The following is a 14,715-nucleotide window of genomic DNA, read 5'->3' as shown; positions in this document are numbered from 1 at the left end:
AGTGCATTTGCCCTTTGTAATTGGGGCACAGTCTAGTTATTTCCATACACAGTGCTGCTTTCATTATCTTTATTTACTTCACATGTGAGGTAACATTTTGTGCACCCCACCCTGCTCAACTCATTCCACAAACTGCTCTCTTACTAAATTGGATTATTGCTTTTTATTTTCTTATTATGTAATCACCCAAACTTTTGACTTAGTGACAGCTTTCAAGGGAAACTCATTCTCTCTCTCCACCCCTCTCAATTTCCCTCCTTGGATTTCTACTACAACATGTAGTTCTGGTTTTCCTCCTATGTTTTTGCTTACTTCTTTTCAGTGTTCTTTTGGAAATTCTTATTTACCATCCAGCCCTGGCAGTTCATGCTGTAATCTTAGCTACTCAGGAGGCTGACATCTGAGGATTCCAGTTCAAAGTCAGCCCAGGCAGGAAAGCCCCTGAGACTCTTTTTTTTTTTTTTTTTTTTTTATGGGTCCGGTCATGGGGCCTGAACTCTGGGCCTGGGCACTGTCCCTCAGCTCCTCAGCTCAAGGCTAGCACTCTACCACTTGAGCCACAGCACCACTTCCAGGTTTTTTTTTTCTTTATGCTTACGTGGTGCTGAGGAATCGAACCCAGGGCTTTAGGCATGCAAGGCAAGCGCTCTACCACTGAGCCACCTTCCCAGCCCAGCCTCTGAGACTCTTATCTCCAGTTAATCACTAAAACAGCCAGAAGTTGAGCTGTGGTTTAAGTGGTAGAGCATCTCTAGCCTTGAGCACAAAATCTCAGGGACAGTGCCCAGGCCCTGAGTTCAAGCCCTGAGACTTACACAAAAAAAGAAAAGCTGGGAAAGGTTATTTGTGAATACTGAGCTGTTATTTTTCAAAGCTATTATTTTTATAGCTTTTGTGTAAGCATAAAAATATTTCAAAATAGCAATGAAAACTTACCAATGAATAGGATGTTATGGGGGTGGGGGAGGAGAAAACAAGAGGTTATTATGAGTAAAACATAATATATGCACATATAAAATAGTACAGTGAAAGCCCTTGGTGAAATTAATACACACTGAACAAAAAAGAATGAAAAGACTCTGATGGGGGAGAGGAGGGCAACTGAAGAAGCTGAACCTCGTCAAGAAAGTTTACTTGCATGTATGAAAATAGAACAATGCGCTGGGTACTGGTGATCATCACAGTTTGGGTGAGTCTGAGAGACTCATCTCCAATTAACCACCAAAACAACAGAACGTGGAGGTGTGGATCAAGTTGTAGAGTGATAGACTTCAGTGTAAAAGCTAAAGGATAGCACCCAGGCCCTAAGTTCAAGCCTCAATACCTTAACACCAATAACAAAAAGGAAGGGAGAAGGGGAAGGGGAAAAGGAAAGGGGAAAGGGATGGGGAAAGGGAAGGGGAGAGAAGGAAGGGAAGGGGAGATAACAATGAAACCTGCTGAAATTGTTTTAAGAAGTGGATGGGATGGGGGAGAGTAACAGAACAGGAAAGGTTGCTAGAGATACATTGTTTGCATGTGTGGAAATGTCACAATGAGATCTCCCCTTGTACAACTAATGAATGCTAATAAAAATTACTTCAAAATCAAAGAAAATGAGATGAGGGGAAGGAGAGATCTAAAACACAGAAGAAAGGAACATTTGATAGACCTATGCCTCTTTCCTCTGAACCAAGCAGTCTGGCAGAATGTATGAAGGTGATGGAGGTGGGTTACTGGCTGGGTGGCAGGAAGTGGATGGGATCTTCAAGGGCAGACTCTGTCAGCATGTTAGTGCCAACTCCCAGGGCTTAATCAAAAAGTGGGGACTGGGGCTGGGAAGGTGGCTCAGTGGTAGAGCACTTGCCTTGCATGCTCGAGGCCCTGGGTTCGATTCCTCAGCACCACATAAGAAAAAAAGCCGGAAGTGGCGCTGTGGCTCAAGTGGTAGAGCGCTAGCCTTGAGCTGAAGAGCTGAGGGACAGCGCCCAGGCCCAGAGTTCAGGCCCCATGACTGGACCCAAAAAAAAAAAAAAAAAAAAAAGTGGGGACTGAAGAGATAATTATTGCCAAGGAAAAAAATTGTCCTGAATCCTCTGTAAAAGGGAGGAGAACTTTTGCATACATTTTTACTCTTTAAGTGAAAATACAGAAGCTATCATCATAAAAGATTCCAATGGGGCTGGGAAGGTGGCTCAGTGGTAGAGTGCTTGCCTTGCATGCATGAGGACCTTGGTTCGATTCCTCAGCACCACATAAGCAGAAAAAGCCATAAGTGGGGCTGAGGCTCAGGTGGTAGAGCGCTGATCTACAGCTGAAGAGCTGGGGAACAGCGCCTAGGTCCAGAGTTCAGGCCCCACAACCGACAAAAAAAAAAAAAAAAAAAAGATTCCAAAGGAGGTATTTTATTAAATAGGCCTATGCTTGAGTTGTGACTACATGAAAGTTACTTACTGTCTCTGGGAGTCATTTTCCCCTCAAAATGAGGATAATAATCTCAGTGTGAGGCAGAGATTAATATGTATTCATCAAAATCTGTTTTCCTTTTCTTTTGACCACACAGCTGCAAGATGTTTTTTAGCCTGTAACTGTGATAGCCACATAACTGACAAGATTTTCATTGCCTCTTTATGTTTGATAAAGAATGTGGCTTAGTGTTAGAGTGTTTGCCTGTCATGCATGAAGCCCTGGATTAGATCCCGCAGTGCCACATAAACAGAAAAAGCCCGAAGTGGTTCTGTGGCTCAAGTGGTAGAGTGCTAGCCTGGAGCACCAGAAGTTCAGGGACAGTGTCCAGACCCTGAGTTCAAGCCCCAGGAAAGGTAAAAAAAAAAAAAAGAAACTCTTGACATGCTCTATCACAAACTTTATTATGTCACCAAATTTTTATTTCTACTATATATTTGTTTGTTGTATGTTTGTTTATTTTTGTACTGGTCTTGGAGCTGAACTCAGGGCCTGGATGCGATTCTTGAGCTTTCTTGAACAAGGCTAGTGCACTTTGTGCTACTTCCAGTTTACTGGTGGTTAATTGGAGAAAAAGTTTCACAGACTTTCCTACCCCGTCTGGCTTCAAGCCACAATCTTCAGATTTCAGCCTTCTGAGTAGCTAGGATTCATGTGTGAGCCACCAGCACCCATTTTCCCTCAGCTTTTTTGCTCAAGGCTAGTACTCTACCATTTAGTCACAGCTCCACTTCTACCTTTTGGTAGTTACTTGGAGATAGAACTTTCACACACTTTCCTGACTGGGCTAGTTTCAAAACACAGAGCTCAGATCTTAACCTCCTTAGTAGCTAAGATTACAGATGTGAGCCATCAGCACCTGGCTTTCTTTTCTTTTTTTATTTTCCTTCTTTTGAGAAGGTTTCAATAAGCATACCAGGCTGGCCTTGAATTCATGCTTCTTCCTCAAATTCCCCAGTGCATTCCCCAGGAATGTGCCACCATCCCTAGCATTAGATCTTTTCTTATCTTGATTCAAGATGACATTTTGTCTGGCAATACATTTGGTCATTTGGTCTTGACCAAATGAAAATTTCTACCTGATAATTTGTTATAAAGGATATGAATTGAGAAACTGATTTTGTCAGACTTTCTGCTGGTCTCTCTCTCAGCCAAGAATAAAGGATAAGATTTGTTTTTACATAGAAGTAACTGCTAATGACTAATCCTTCCCTAATTCTGAGCCATGGAGAAAAGTCATGTATTTTTATTTCCCTAACATTCCCTAACAGGATAGAACTGGAAGAAAATAATAGCTGTGGCTTTTTTTCCCCCCTGGAATGTTTCTCCCCACTACCCTCTTGGGCTAATTTGAAAACATGAGATTATGAGAGGCAGTGTATAGACAGTTAAGGACAATGGGGGATGTTGTGGTTAGAGAATGGGGAAACTGAATTGAAGCTGATAATACTTGCTGGTATTCCAATTCTGAGAGAGAGAGAGAGAGAGAGAGAGAGAGAGAGAGAGAGAGAGAGAGAGAGAGAGAGAGAGAGAGAGAGAGAGAGAGAGAGAGAGAGAGAGAGAGAGAGAGAGACAGTATGTGTATGTGCGCTCCTGTACTAAGGCTTGAGCTCAGTACCCATACTTGCTTTCTTGCTAGCACTCTACTACTTCAGCCATGTTTCCTAGCTCAGCTTTTTTTGTGGTTAATTGGAGATGGAGTACAGACTTTTTTTTCCCAGGCTGGCCTCAAATCTACACACACACACAAAATTACTAAGAAATATATCATAGGGATTGTGCAGTATCAGCATTTAGAGAATGCCATCATTCTTTTATATTACAAGTTCTATTGCTTTGGTATAACATATTTGTTTCTTATTGCTGAACATTTAGGTTTTTCCAGTTTCATTATTGCAAATAATGCTGGGAAACAACAACAACAACCAAAAAAACCCAACCTTGTTTAAAGTATGTTTAAGAGTAATTGTCATTTTCTGTAATCACTTTGTCCATTTTTCTTCTATTTTTATTAACATCAAGTAGGCATAGAGGGTTTCATGCTTCTGTCCACTTTTTCTCTACTGCAGTTAGTCTTTTCCTTATTTTTTATGCATTCATAAAATCACCCTTTGTCTCTGATATAAGTTGTACTTCTTTTTCATGTTTGTCATTTGTATTTTAATTATAGCTTGTGTCCCAATTCTGAACCTTTTCCAGGAAGGGGCTAATTTGATAAAGATATCCAGCCTGTGTTTATTAACTATGTCTATGGTGGAGGCCTGGAGTGTAGAATTTCTAGAACCAGTGTGGGTATACCTTAAGGGGAAAATGTGAGTTGGTAAGTTCCCTAAAAAGAGCATATTCCATTTTCATGTGTTAGAAATATTTTCTAGTTAATGTGGATGCATTTCCTTGTCTCGGGGAAAGAATTCACATTTTTAGGTAAGATATTTGCCAAAAAATAGCAATCATTACAACTGGGAGAAAAAGGTCTATAAAAATTACTGTGAGCACAGAGGACGAAACAGATCTTTGCACTTGGACATCTGGGACTATTTTGCACAAAAAGGGGCATTTGAGGTGAATTGGAGACACAAGTCAAAGTAGATGAGTAGGCCAATAGCTCACCATCACTGGAAGATGTAGACTAATTGGTAGAATGTAAGACTCAGTAGAAGAGTGGTGGAATATAAAAATATGTGCATAGGCCATTGGTTCAATTCTAGGATAAAAGGTCAAAAAGAGCTGATATGGTTATAGGATGTAGTTTCTTTAATTCAATCATTAAACCCAGCACTTTTGTTTGTATTTTTTTTTGGGAGGGGGCATTGGTTGTGGGGCTTGAACTCTGGGACTGGGCGCTGTCCCTCAGGTCTTCAGCTCAAGGCGAGTGCTCTACCACTTGGGCCACAGCACCACTTCTGATTTTCTAGTGATTTATTGGAGATAAGAATCTCACAGAATTTCCTGCCTGGGCTGGCTTTGCACCACGATCCTCAGATCTCAGCTTCCTGAGTAGCTAGGATTACAGGCGTGAGCCACCAGTGCCTGATTGTATTTTGTTTTTGAGCTAGGATCTTACTAAGTTTGTCTCTGCTGGTCTTGAAATCACGATCCACCTGTCTCAGCCTACTGAGTACTGGGATTACAGGAATGTGCCATCATATCCAGCACCTGATTTTTACTTAATTTTTTTAGTGAGGGTTATTCTTTTCTTTTTTTTTTTTTCTTTTTTTTGGGTCTGGCTGTGGGGCCTGAACTCTGGGCCTGGGCGCTGTCCCTCAGCTCTTCAGCTCAAGGCTAGCATGCTACCACTTGAGCCATAGCGCCACTTCTGGCTTTTTTTTTTTTTTTTTCTGCTTATGTGGTGCTGAGGAATCGAACCCAGGGCCTCATGCATGCAAGGCAAGCGCTCTACCACTGAGCCACCTTCTCAGCCCCTTCTTTTCTTTTTTTTTTTTTTTTTAAATGTTTGTGATTGTTATTATAAAGGTAATGTACAGAGGGATTACAGTTACATAAGTCAGGTACAGAATACATTCTTTTTGGACAATATCACCCCTTCACACTCTCTCTCAGTCTCTCTCTCTCTCTTTCTCTGTTTTTCCCTCCCATCCCAATCCACAAGTTGTATAGTTCATTTTTTTTTTGCTAGTCCTGGGGCTTGAACTCAGGGCCTGGGCATTGTTCCTGAGCTTCTTTTTGCTCAAGGCTAGCACTCTACCACTTGAGCCATAGTACCACTTCTGCCTTTTTCTGTGTATGTGGTACTGAGGAATTGAACCCAGGGCTTCATGCATGCATTCCCAGCTCTATAATTATTATTTTTTAGGTCTGAGACTGGAACTCCAATCGAGTACCTGACATTTCTGCTCATTAGATAGCACTTTACCGGGGTTGGGAAGGTGGCTCAGTGGTAGAGCACTTGCCTTGCATGCTTGAGGCCCTGGGTTCGATTCCTCAGCACCACATAAGCAAAAAGAAAAAAGCCGGAAGTGGCACTGTGGCTCAAGTGGTAGAGCACTAGCCTTGAGCTGAAGAGCTGAAGGACAGCGCCCAGGCTCAGAGTTCAGGCCCCATGACCGGACCCCCCCCCCAAAAAAAAAAAAAAAAAAGATAGCACTTTACCAACTGAGCCATGCCACCAACCCTCTGATTTGTCAGCCATAGGGATTGAGAACTCAGGATTGGGGGCTGCCACTGAGCTTTTTCTTTTTGTTGCTATTGGTGGTTGTAGGGCTTGAACTCAGAGCCTAGCCTCTGTCCCTGAGCCTTTTTGTGCTCAACGCTAATGCTCTAGCACTTGAGCCACAGTACTACTTCTGGCTTTTTCTGAGTAGTCTCATGGACTTTCCTGCCCAGGCTGATTCCAAACCATGATCCTCAAATCTCAGCATCCTGAGTAGCTAGGAGATTTGCCCCCCAGTCCTGGGAGTTGAACTCAGCCTGAGAACTGTCTCTGAGCTTTTTGTTCAAGGGTAGCACTCTAGGTATGAGCCACTGGCACCCAGCTGAGAATTACTTTTTCTTCACAACTGAATCCATTAATAAGTAATAACTATTATGTAGTAGGCTCTTGCTTTAACATATTATTTTAATCAGTGAGTAGATACTGTTCTTAGCTTTTTGTTATTTTAGGTTGTAGGGCTTGAACACAGGGTCTGGCTACCCTCCCTTAGCTTTTTCAATCAAGACTAGAGCTCTACTACTTTAAGCCACAGTGCCAGTTTTGGTTTCCTGGTAGTTAATTGGAGCTAACAGTCTCACAGACTTTCCGGCCAGGGCTGGTTTCAACCATGATTCTCAGATCTCAGCCCTCCTAAGTAACTAGGGTTCAGGGGTTAACCACCAGTGCCTGGCTAGATATTGCACTTGAGAAATGAGAAAACTGACATGATGACAGCTTAAGTCTTAAGTAATCTTCCCAAGGCCACAGCTTTGTACTATTTTTTTTGGGGGGGGGTCTGGTCATGGGGCCTGAACTCTGGGCGTGGGCGCTGTCCCCCAGCTCTTCAGCTCAAGGCTAGCGCTCTACCACTTGAGTCACAGTGCCACTTCCTGCTTTTTTCTTTTTGCTTATGTGGTGCTGAGGAATCGAACCCAGGGCCTCAGGCATGCAAGGCAAGCGCTCTACCACTGAGCCACCTTCCCAGCCCGCTTTGTATATTTTTCGAAGGTAGTAAAGCAATCTTTTTTTGTGGGTGTTGGGCTTGAATTCAAGGCCTGGGCCCTGTATGAGCTTTTCTCTGCTACTTGAACCACAGCTCTACTTCCTGTTTCCCCCAATGCTTGGTTTAGTAAAGCAATTTTTTTTTATTGTGAAAATACCACATAGCGGGGTTACAATTACATGGGCAAGATAATGAGTACATTTCTTATCAAGCATTGTTGCCTCCTCCTTTGTTTCCCCTTCCCATCCCTTTCCCATCTCCCCGCCCCCCCCCCCCCCAAGCAATTCTATATAAAGTTAACTTCAAGCTGGTTGCCTGAGGCTCACTCCTGTAATCCTAGTGACTCAGAAGGCTGAGATCTGAGGACTGTGGTTCAAAGTAGTCTGGTCAGAAAAGTCCATGAAATTCTTATCTCCAATAAACTACTCAGAAAAAGCTGGAAGGGGCGCTGTGGCTCAAGTGGTAGAGAGCAAGTCCCCAGGACTGAAGAAAAAAAAAAAACCACTTCACTGAAGCTTATGTACTTTAGTTGTGTTTTTGGTGTCAGTCCTGGGGTTTGAACTCAGGGCCTGGGCTCTGTCCCAGAGCTTCTTTTTGCTCAAGGCTAGTGCTATACCAGGAGCCACAGCTCCATTTCTGCCTTTTTGTGGTTAATTAAGAGGTAAGGGTCTCACAGGCAGAAAAAAAAAAAAAAGTCTCAGAGGCTTTCCTTCCCTGCAGGCTTCCAATCATGATCTCAACCTCCTAAGTAGCTAGGATTACAGGCTTGAACCACTGGTGATGGCTCAGCTTATGTACTTTAGACAACAGCAACATTACCTACTATCTAGTTTCCATTTATTTACTTGCTGCTTTGAAATTCTGGGACCTCACACATGTTAGGAAGATGCTGTGTCACTGAGCCATACCTCTATCCCCCTCATTAGACAAATGATAAAGCATAGGAGTTCCAGCAGATGTTGGTCTTATTTTCTTTTAGTGAAGTTCTCAAAAACAATTCTAAGTTTAACTGGGAATGATAACTGGGAATGACAGCTATTATATAAAGGAAGAAAAAAATCCAGAGACATTTTTAAAAAATTTGTCACATGCTGAGTCCCTGCATTATTTATATTGCACTACGCTCTGAGTTTGGCAGTGAGGAATATAATGCTAAATGTGTGTGTGTGTGGGGGGGGGTGGGAGGGAAGGAAGAGCCCTATCTTCAAGGAAGTGATGATCTAGTAAGGGATGTGTGGTATGTATACATACCTATATATACACATATATATGTATTACATACATATGTGGCACAGGCTGCTACTGATAGAAAGGAAGTTGTGTTTGTGTTATAGACATAAACAAGCACATTTAGTATTTAGCTGCTAAGGGCTAGAGGTGTATTTTGAGTGGTGAGGTACCTGCCTTGAATTAAATTATTATTATTATTTTTTTGGGTCCGGTTGTGGGGCTTGAACTCTGGGCCTGGGCGCTGTCCCTCAGCTCTTCAGCTCAAGGCTAGCGCTCTACCACTTGAGCCACAGCGCCACTTCCGGCTTTTTCTTTTTGCTTATGTTGTGCTGAGGAATTGAACCCAGGGCCTCAGGCATGCAAGGCAAGCGCTCTACCACTGAGCCACCTTCCCAGCCCCTTGAATTAAATTATTAAACAGACCAAAGGTAGCTGTAGACAAATATAAAAGGTTTATGGAATCAGTGGTGTGGCACAAATGGTATAGTACCAGCTTTGAGCAAAAAAGCCAAGCAAGAGCAATATACCCCGGGGGGCGGGGGATGTCTATTTTTGCCTTGTCAACTTACTTATAAAAACTGAAGACAAGCCAGCTGTTAGTGGCTCATACCTGTAATCCTAGCTACTCAAGAGACTGAGATCTAAGGATCACAGTTCTATGCCAGTCCCAGGCAGAAAAGTGAGACTCTTCAATTAACTAGTCAAAAACCTGAAGTGGTGCTTTGGCTCAAAGTAATAGAGCCCTAGCCTTCAGCTAAACAGCTTAAATACAGTGCCCAGACTCTGAGTTTGAGCCCTACGACTGACAAAAGAAACAAAACAAAAAAATAAAACTAAAGACACTTTCCCAGATAAAAACTTCATTTAAAGTTTGTTTTTTTCAACTAAAACACCAGCTCATCACATTTTAAGTGTTAAGTTGTAGTCAGTGTGCCATTTTTTATAAGCGCCTGGCATTTTAGAGAATTAAATATTGTCACATTATCATTTTATAACACATTGTAAGATTCCTAACTAGAAGGTTACACACAGTATGAGCAGGAGTAGCACTCACATCACATAGTAATTCAAAGATACATTTTTTTTGAAATTATACAATACGTGATCTTGAATGAGAAAGAGCATGTTAAACAACACATTGATTCCATGCATTAACCTAATGCTGTCACACCCTTTCAAAGATGTGTTGTACTTTTCCTATTGGCTTAGAATTGAACCAATAAGGAAGGAGGAACTCTTTATTCATAAAGAATTCCTGCAATGTCAATGTGGAGTAAAGACTGCTTTGTTCTTCATTTGAGTCTCATAACTTGATGATATTGGTGTTTTTCTCTTATTGACATAGTAAACAAACATTTTTAAAACATTCAGCTTTGTGCTTTGAAACGTTTTCTTCAATGTTAAGAATACAATGTCTAAATTGATCAGACTTAACACATGTTCAGACTTAACAGATGTTAAAGGAAAATTAAGAATTTAAATGCAAGGTATGAACAAAATTAATATTAATTTGCTAGACTTGTTTGAAGTTTATAATTACTAGGGTTCTTTCATTTCAAAAGTGGCATATATTACAGTTATTAGTCTCTTTAATGGGTGTTTGGAGGTAGAGTTAATGTTAGGTTCTCAGCAGCAGCTATTTGTAGCTTAAGCTTCCAAGTTATTACGTGTTTTTTTTTTATGTAATAAGACCATTTAGAAAGGTTTGTATAGTAATTTCTTACCAGTGAAACTCAAGGTGTCTCTAGAAATATTTTTTAAAAAAAAGGAAAAATTGACTTTTAATTATTCCGTATGGGTGCTGTGCTTTCATCAGAAAATTCACCCCGGTGAGGTCTCTGGTTTCTAGAAAAACCACTAGAATGGTCACAGAGCGTGAGTCGGTGTTCCCACCGGACCTAAATAAAGAAAAACAAATGTCACTTGCACTTTCTTCAGATTTACATTCGGTTTAAAGCCATCGCCATCACCCTAACAATACGGTAAACAGACTGACTCCCGCGCGTGCTGAGGACACTTCGCCAGCGAGGATTCCAAGTGATTGCAGAGGGAGGGAGATGAACAACAGCCCCTCTCACCACCTCCAATCAGAATGCCTGGGGCGAACAATTAGCACCCCGAAAGCCCACAATAGGGTCAGGTCCGAACACACGGTGGGGGGGGGGAGGAGGAGTGAGCGGGGGGGGGGGGGGACAGAGAGGTCACGGGGTGGTGTGGGGCCCGGCGAAGGCGCTCACGATGGCCAAGGGGATTCGAACACACGGTGACGCCGTGGCTGGGGCTGGGCCACCCCAGCTGCAGGGGGGCCCGCGCCAGGCTCGCGTTTCTGGGCTCGCAGGCGGCGCGGGATGGGACCCGGCAGCCGCCGTCCGAGTGTGTGGCGGCGGCGGCGGCGGCGACCGCGGCGGCGGGGGCGGCGGGCCCTTTGTGTCCGGGCCGCCGGGGCTGGGCAGCGTCGGGGCCTCACGGCAGCTGGCGGGACCCCGGGGCCCGCCCCCCGTGCAAGAGCCAGGGTTCCCCAAGCCGCGGGTTCCGTGGGCCCCTCGGAGGTCCCCGAGAACCTGACACCCTGAAAGGGGGCTGGCTCCTCCCTGAGGCCCCCTGACCACGAGGGCGGGAGGAGGCCGGGGGGGAAAAAACCACACAGGCTTTCGGGGAGCCCTCAGGGAAGGCAGGAGACCGAGGCTTGCCGAACCGGCCAGGCCGGGCCTCGCGCTCCGAGGGGCGGCCGGAGAGGTGGGAGCGCCCGCGGGCTCGGGGCGCCCGGGCCGGCCCCACGGGGCGGGACGACGCGGCCCCGGTGAGGCCCGGGACAAACCAGAGGTCGCGGCGCGGAGCCCGCGGCTTGGGGTGGGGGAGGCGGAGGCGGAGATCCACCTGGCGACGTGGCAGCCATTGCCGACTCCGCGAGACCCCTCCCCACGCGGCCGGCCGCCCACCCACCCACCCACCCGCCCTCTCGCGGCGGGGCTCCTCCGCCGCTGCTCTTCCCTGGCCGGACGGAGAGCGGCAGTGTCTCCCCGCCCGGCGCGCTCGCCGCGCGTCTTTCCCCCCCGCCGCGGCTGCCGCTCGGCCCCGCCAGCCCCGCGCCGCGCCGCGCCGGAGAGCGCAGTGGCGGCGGCGGGAAAGGGTTGCGGACCCGTGTCGTTCACTCGACGACGCGGCCTCCGGGCTTCGACGCCCTCCGCCCGCTCCAGGAACAGGTAAGGGCGGCAGGTTGGGAGGCAGGAGCTGGGTGCTGGGGTGAAGGCCTAGGAGGGAAAGGGGCCCGAAGCCGGGGAGCGTCGTCCCGCCCCGTGGGGCCTGGTGGCAGCGGCGAGGAGGCGGGGGTATGGGGGGGCGATGCGAAAGAGAAGCCCGGGGACGTCCGGGGCCGGCGCGGCGCAGGCCGGGCCACCCGGCCGAAGGGAAGTGAGGCGTCGTCGAGAGGCGGGCCCTGGCGCGCCGCCCGAGGCCGGGCGAAGGCGGGCGCCGCGGCTGCAGCCCGGCCTCCCGTGCGGCTCGAGCCTCCAGGCCCCGACACACCCTCCCCTTTGCCCTCCCCCCGACGTGGGAGCCCGCCGGGATTTGACCTTGCGCCCCTGGATCCGTTCCAGCGTTTCCCAGGCGGAGTCCTGGAACTCGAGGCCACCCTCCCGAGCACGTAGTCCTGGCAGGGCTGCTTATTTACTCACTTCTTCCTACCCGAGCACGCCGCCGCTCACGTTCGGATTTTGGACGCGGCGGCTGGGGGTGTGGGGGGGGCGTCCCCCCCACTCTGAGGCTGTGCGCTTGTGGTCGGACCCCGGCCACTCCTCACCCCCCAGCCGCAACTACTTTGAGTGTCGCTGGGATGCGCGCTCTTGAGCTCCGGGTTTGGAAATCTGGCTTCGACACCGTGAGTCATACTGGGACACAGCTTTTCCCTCCTGCTCTTTTAGTGCAACAGTTTTGTTTTGGTTTTTTTAATTAACCCTGCCCTCTTTTTAAGAGAGCCTAAAGAAAGATGATCAGATACCAGATCAGAAGCGAGAATGTGCCTTTCAGCGCCGCCGTCTTTAGAACTAGGATCTGGTATTTGTGGCCCGGCCAGGTTTGTACACATTCTCGCCATGCAGTGGTTGTAACGTCTCCTTAGCACAGTGCTCACTTGAAGGCGGGATTGGCTGGTTTTGCTACTCGACATCTTTGAGCCAATCAGGAAGCGCGGCTTGCCTGGAGACTGGTTAACTCTGGAAAGGTGGGGATTGGTTGAGCTCCGGAGGAGAAAATCCCGGAGATGAACCTGGCCCCCTAGAAAACAATGACTGATTGACAGCTGCCTCGTTTCTACTTTTTTTTTTTAAGTGTGTTATCCTTTGAAACCAATGCCAGCCTTTCTTCATCCTTTTTTTTTTTTTTAAACAAACAAACACATTTCCAGTGCCTTCCCCTCAACCAGCTCTCGTAATTCATTTTTAACCATCATTAATTTTCCCCGAAGAAATTCTTACATTGCTTTAAGAAATGTAAACATTTTGATAATGTGGTTTTATTTTCTTGTTCTACATGGTTGCCTTTTGAATGACAGAAATGGAATCCATTTATAGCGTTTATACCTGTGCCTTTATTATTGAAGGATTATGCCAGGATGGGGGGCTTCAGTGGTGGGGAGGTGGAAAGGATAGGACAAAAATGGCTGCTCCTCTGAAGGGAGGTGACAATTAATTAAAAAAAGCCTCACCCAGAGGCTTTTAGAAAAGAAAAACACCGCTCCCTCTTTGCAAATCAGCAAACTCCTTAAGAATATCAGTTTGTGCACCTGTTGACTTTAATTGCTTTGAAGGGAGAGAACAGGGATCCTGAATTTCATAGAAAAATGGTTTTAATTATGGTAAAGGCTGATTTTTCCTTTCATGAAAGTAGGCACAGAACACAATGGAGGCTAGATAAATAGTGTGTACATAGTACATTTAAAATGCTAATATTTTCATTTAAAAGCCTTTCCCAATTATTTGTGTCCATTTTGAAGTGAAAAGGGAACAATTAATGCACGCTTTAGAAAATAGCTGGCCATCTTTTTGCTTTTCAGAATTTTATATGCAAAATGACAAGTTTCAGGAAGAATCTTAGTTTGCACTTTCTTGCCATGAATCTCATCAAGTATTTTATTTTTATTTTTATTTTTCGTTGGTTGTGGGGCTTAAACTCTGGGCCTGGGTGCTGTCCCTCAGCTCTTCAGCTCAAGGTGAGCACTTTATCACTTAAGCCACAGCACCACTTCTAGTTTTCTAGTGGTTTATTGGAGATAAGAGTCTCACAGGCTTTCCTGCCTTGGGCTGGCTTTGAATCCTGATGCTCAGATCTCAGTCTCCTGAGTAGGATTACAGGCGTGAGCCACCAGCACCCGGCTCATCAGGTATGTTAAATACCTTTAAAAGTAGTTTATGTTAGGTATTAAAGAAGAAACCGAACATTTTTCGACACCTGTGATGTGATAGTCTATAATGTGCCAAATTTCATCTTTATTGGTGAAGAAGATAGCTTATATATCCATCCATCCATCACATTTGTATTGATATCCCAGGCACTGTTTTAAGCACTTTATGTCATTGTGTTTAATTTCTTGGCTTTACATTTTGCATTATTTTCAGTACTGTCTTACAGATGATACAGAGACTCAAGAGTATGAAAAGGTCATACTACCCTGGTCATCCAACCAGGGTAGAAGAGCCAGAATTCAGTCAAACCTAAATATCTTCCTTCCCCCTCTTCTCTTCTTCCCTCCCTCCCTCCCTCCCTTTCTTCCTTTCTTCCTTCCTTCCTTCCTTCCTTCCTTCCTTCCTTCCTTCCTTCCTTCCTTCCTCTTCTCCTTCCTCCTCTTCTTCCTCCTCTTCCTCTTCCTCCTCCTCCTTCTCCTCCTCCTCCT

The 14,715-nt window shown here is 45.6% G+C and overlaps 1 protein-coding gene across 6 annotated transcripts in view; it reads left to right on the top strand.

Annotated features, from left to right (window-relative positions):
- Positions 1–11,868: 11,868 nt before the first annotated feature.
- The window catches only part of N4bp2 (NEDD4 binding protein 2), a 77,745-nt gene continuing 74,898 nt past the window's right edge, over positions 11,869–14,715 (top strand). For 4 of the 6 annotated variants that reach the window (XM_070012756.1, XM_070012760.1, XM_070012754.1 and 1 more), the window contains exon 1: positions 11,869–12,031. The gene's annotated coding sequence lies outside the window, so the exon portion shown is untranslated. Of the gene's footprint in view, positions 12,032–12,649; positions 12,901–14,715 lie in introns of those variants that run through there. The other 2 variants (XM_070012758.1, XM_070012757.1) reach the window with 2 other exon arrangements.

The sequence above is a fragment of the Dipodomys merriami genome, unplaced genomic scaffold (assembly GCF_024711535.1).
Source record: "Dipodomys merriami isolate MVZ:Mamm:240054 unplaced genomic scaffold, mDipMer1.0.p SCAF_9, whole genome shotgun sequence".
In the NCBI taxonomy this organism is placed as follows: domain Eukaryota; kingdom Metazoa; phylum Chordata; class Mammalia; order Rodentia; family Heteromyidae; genus Dipodomys; species Dipodomys merriami.
The sequence above is the reverse complement of the archived record's forward strand: the minus strand, read 5'-3'. Positions and strand labels throughout refer to the sequence as shown.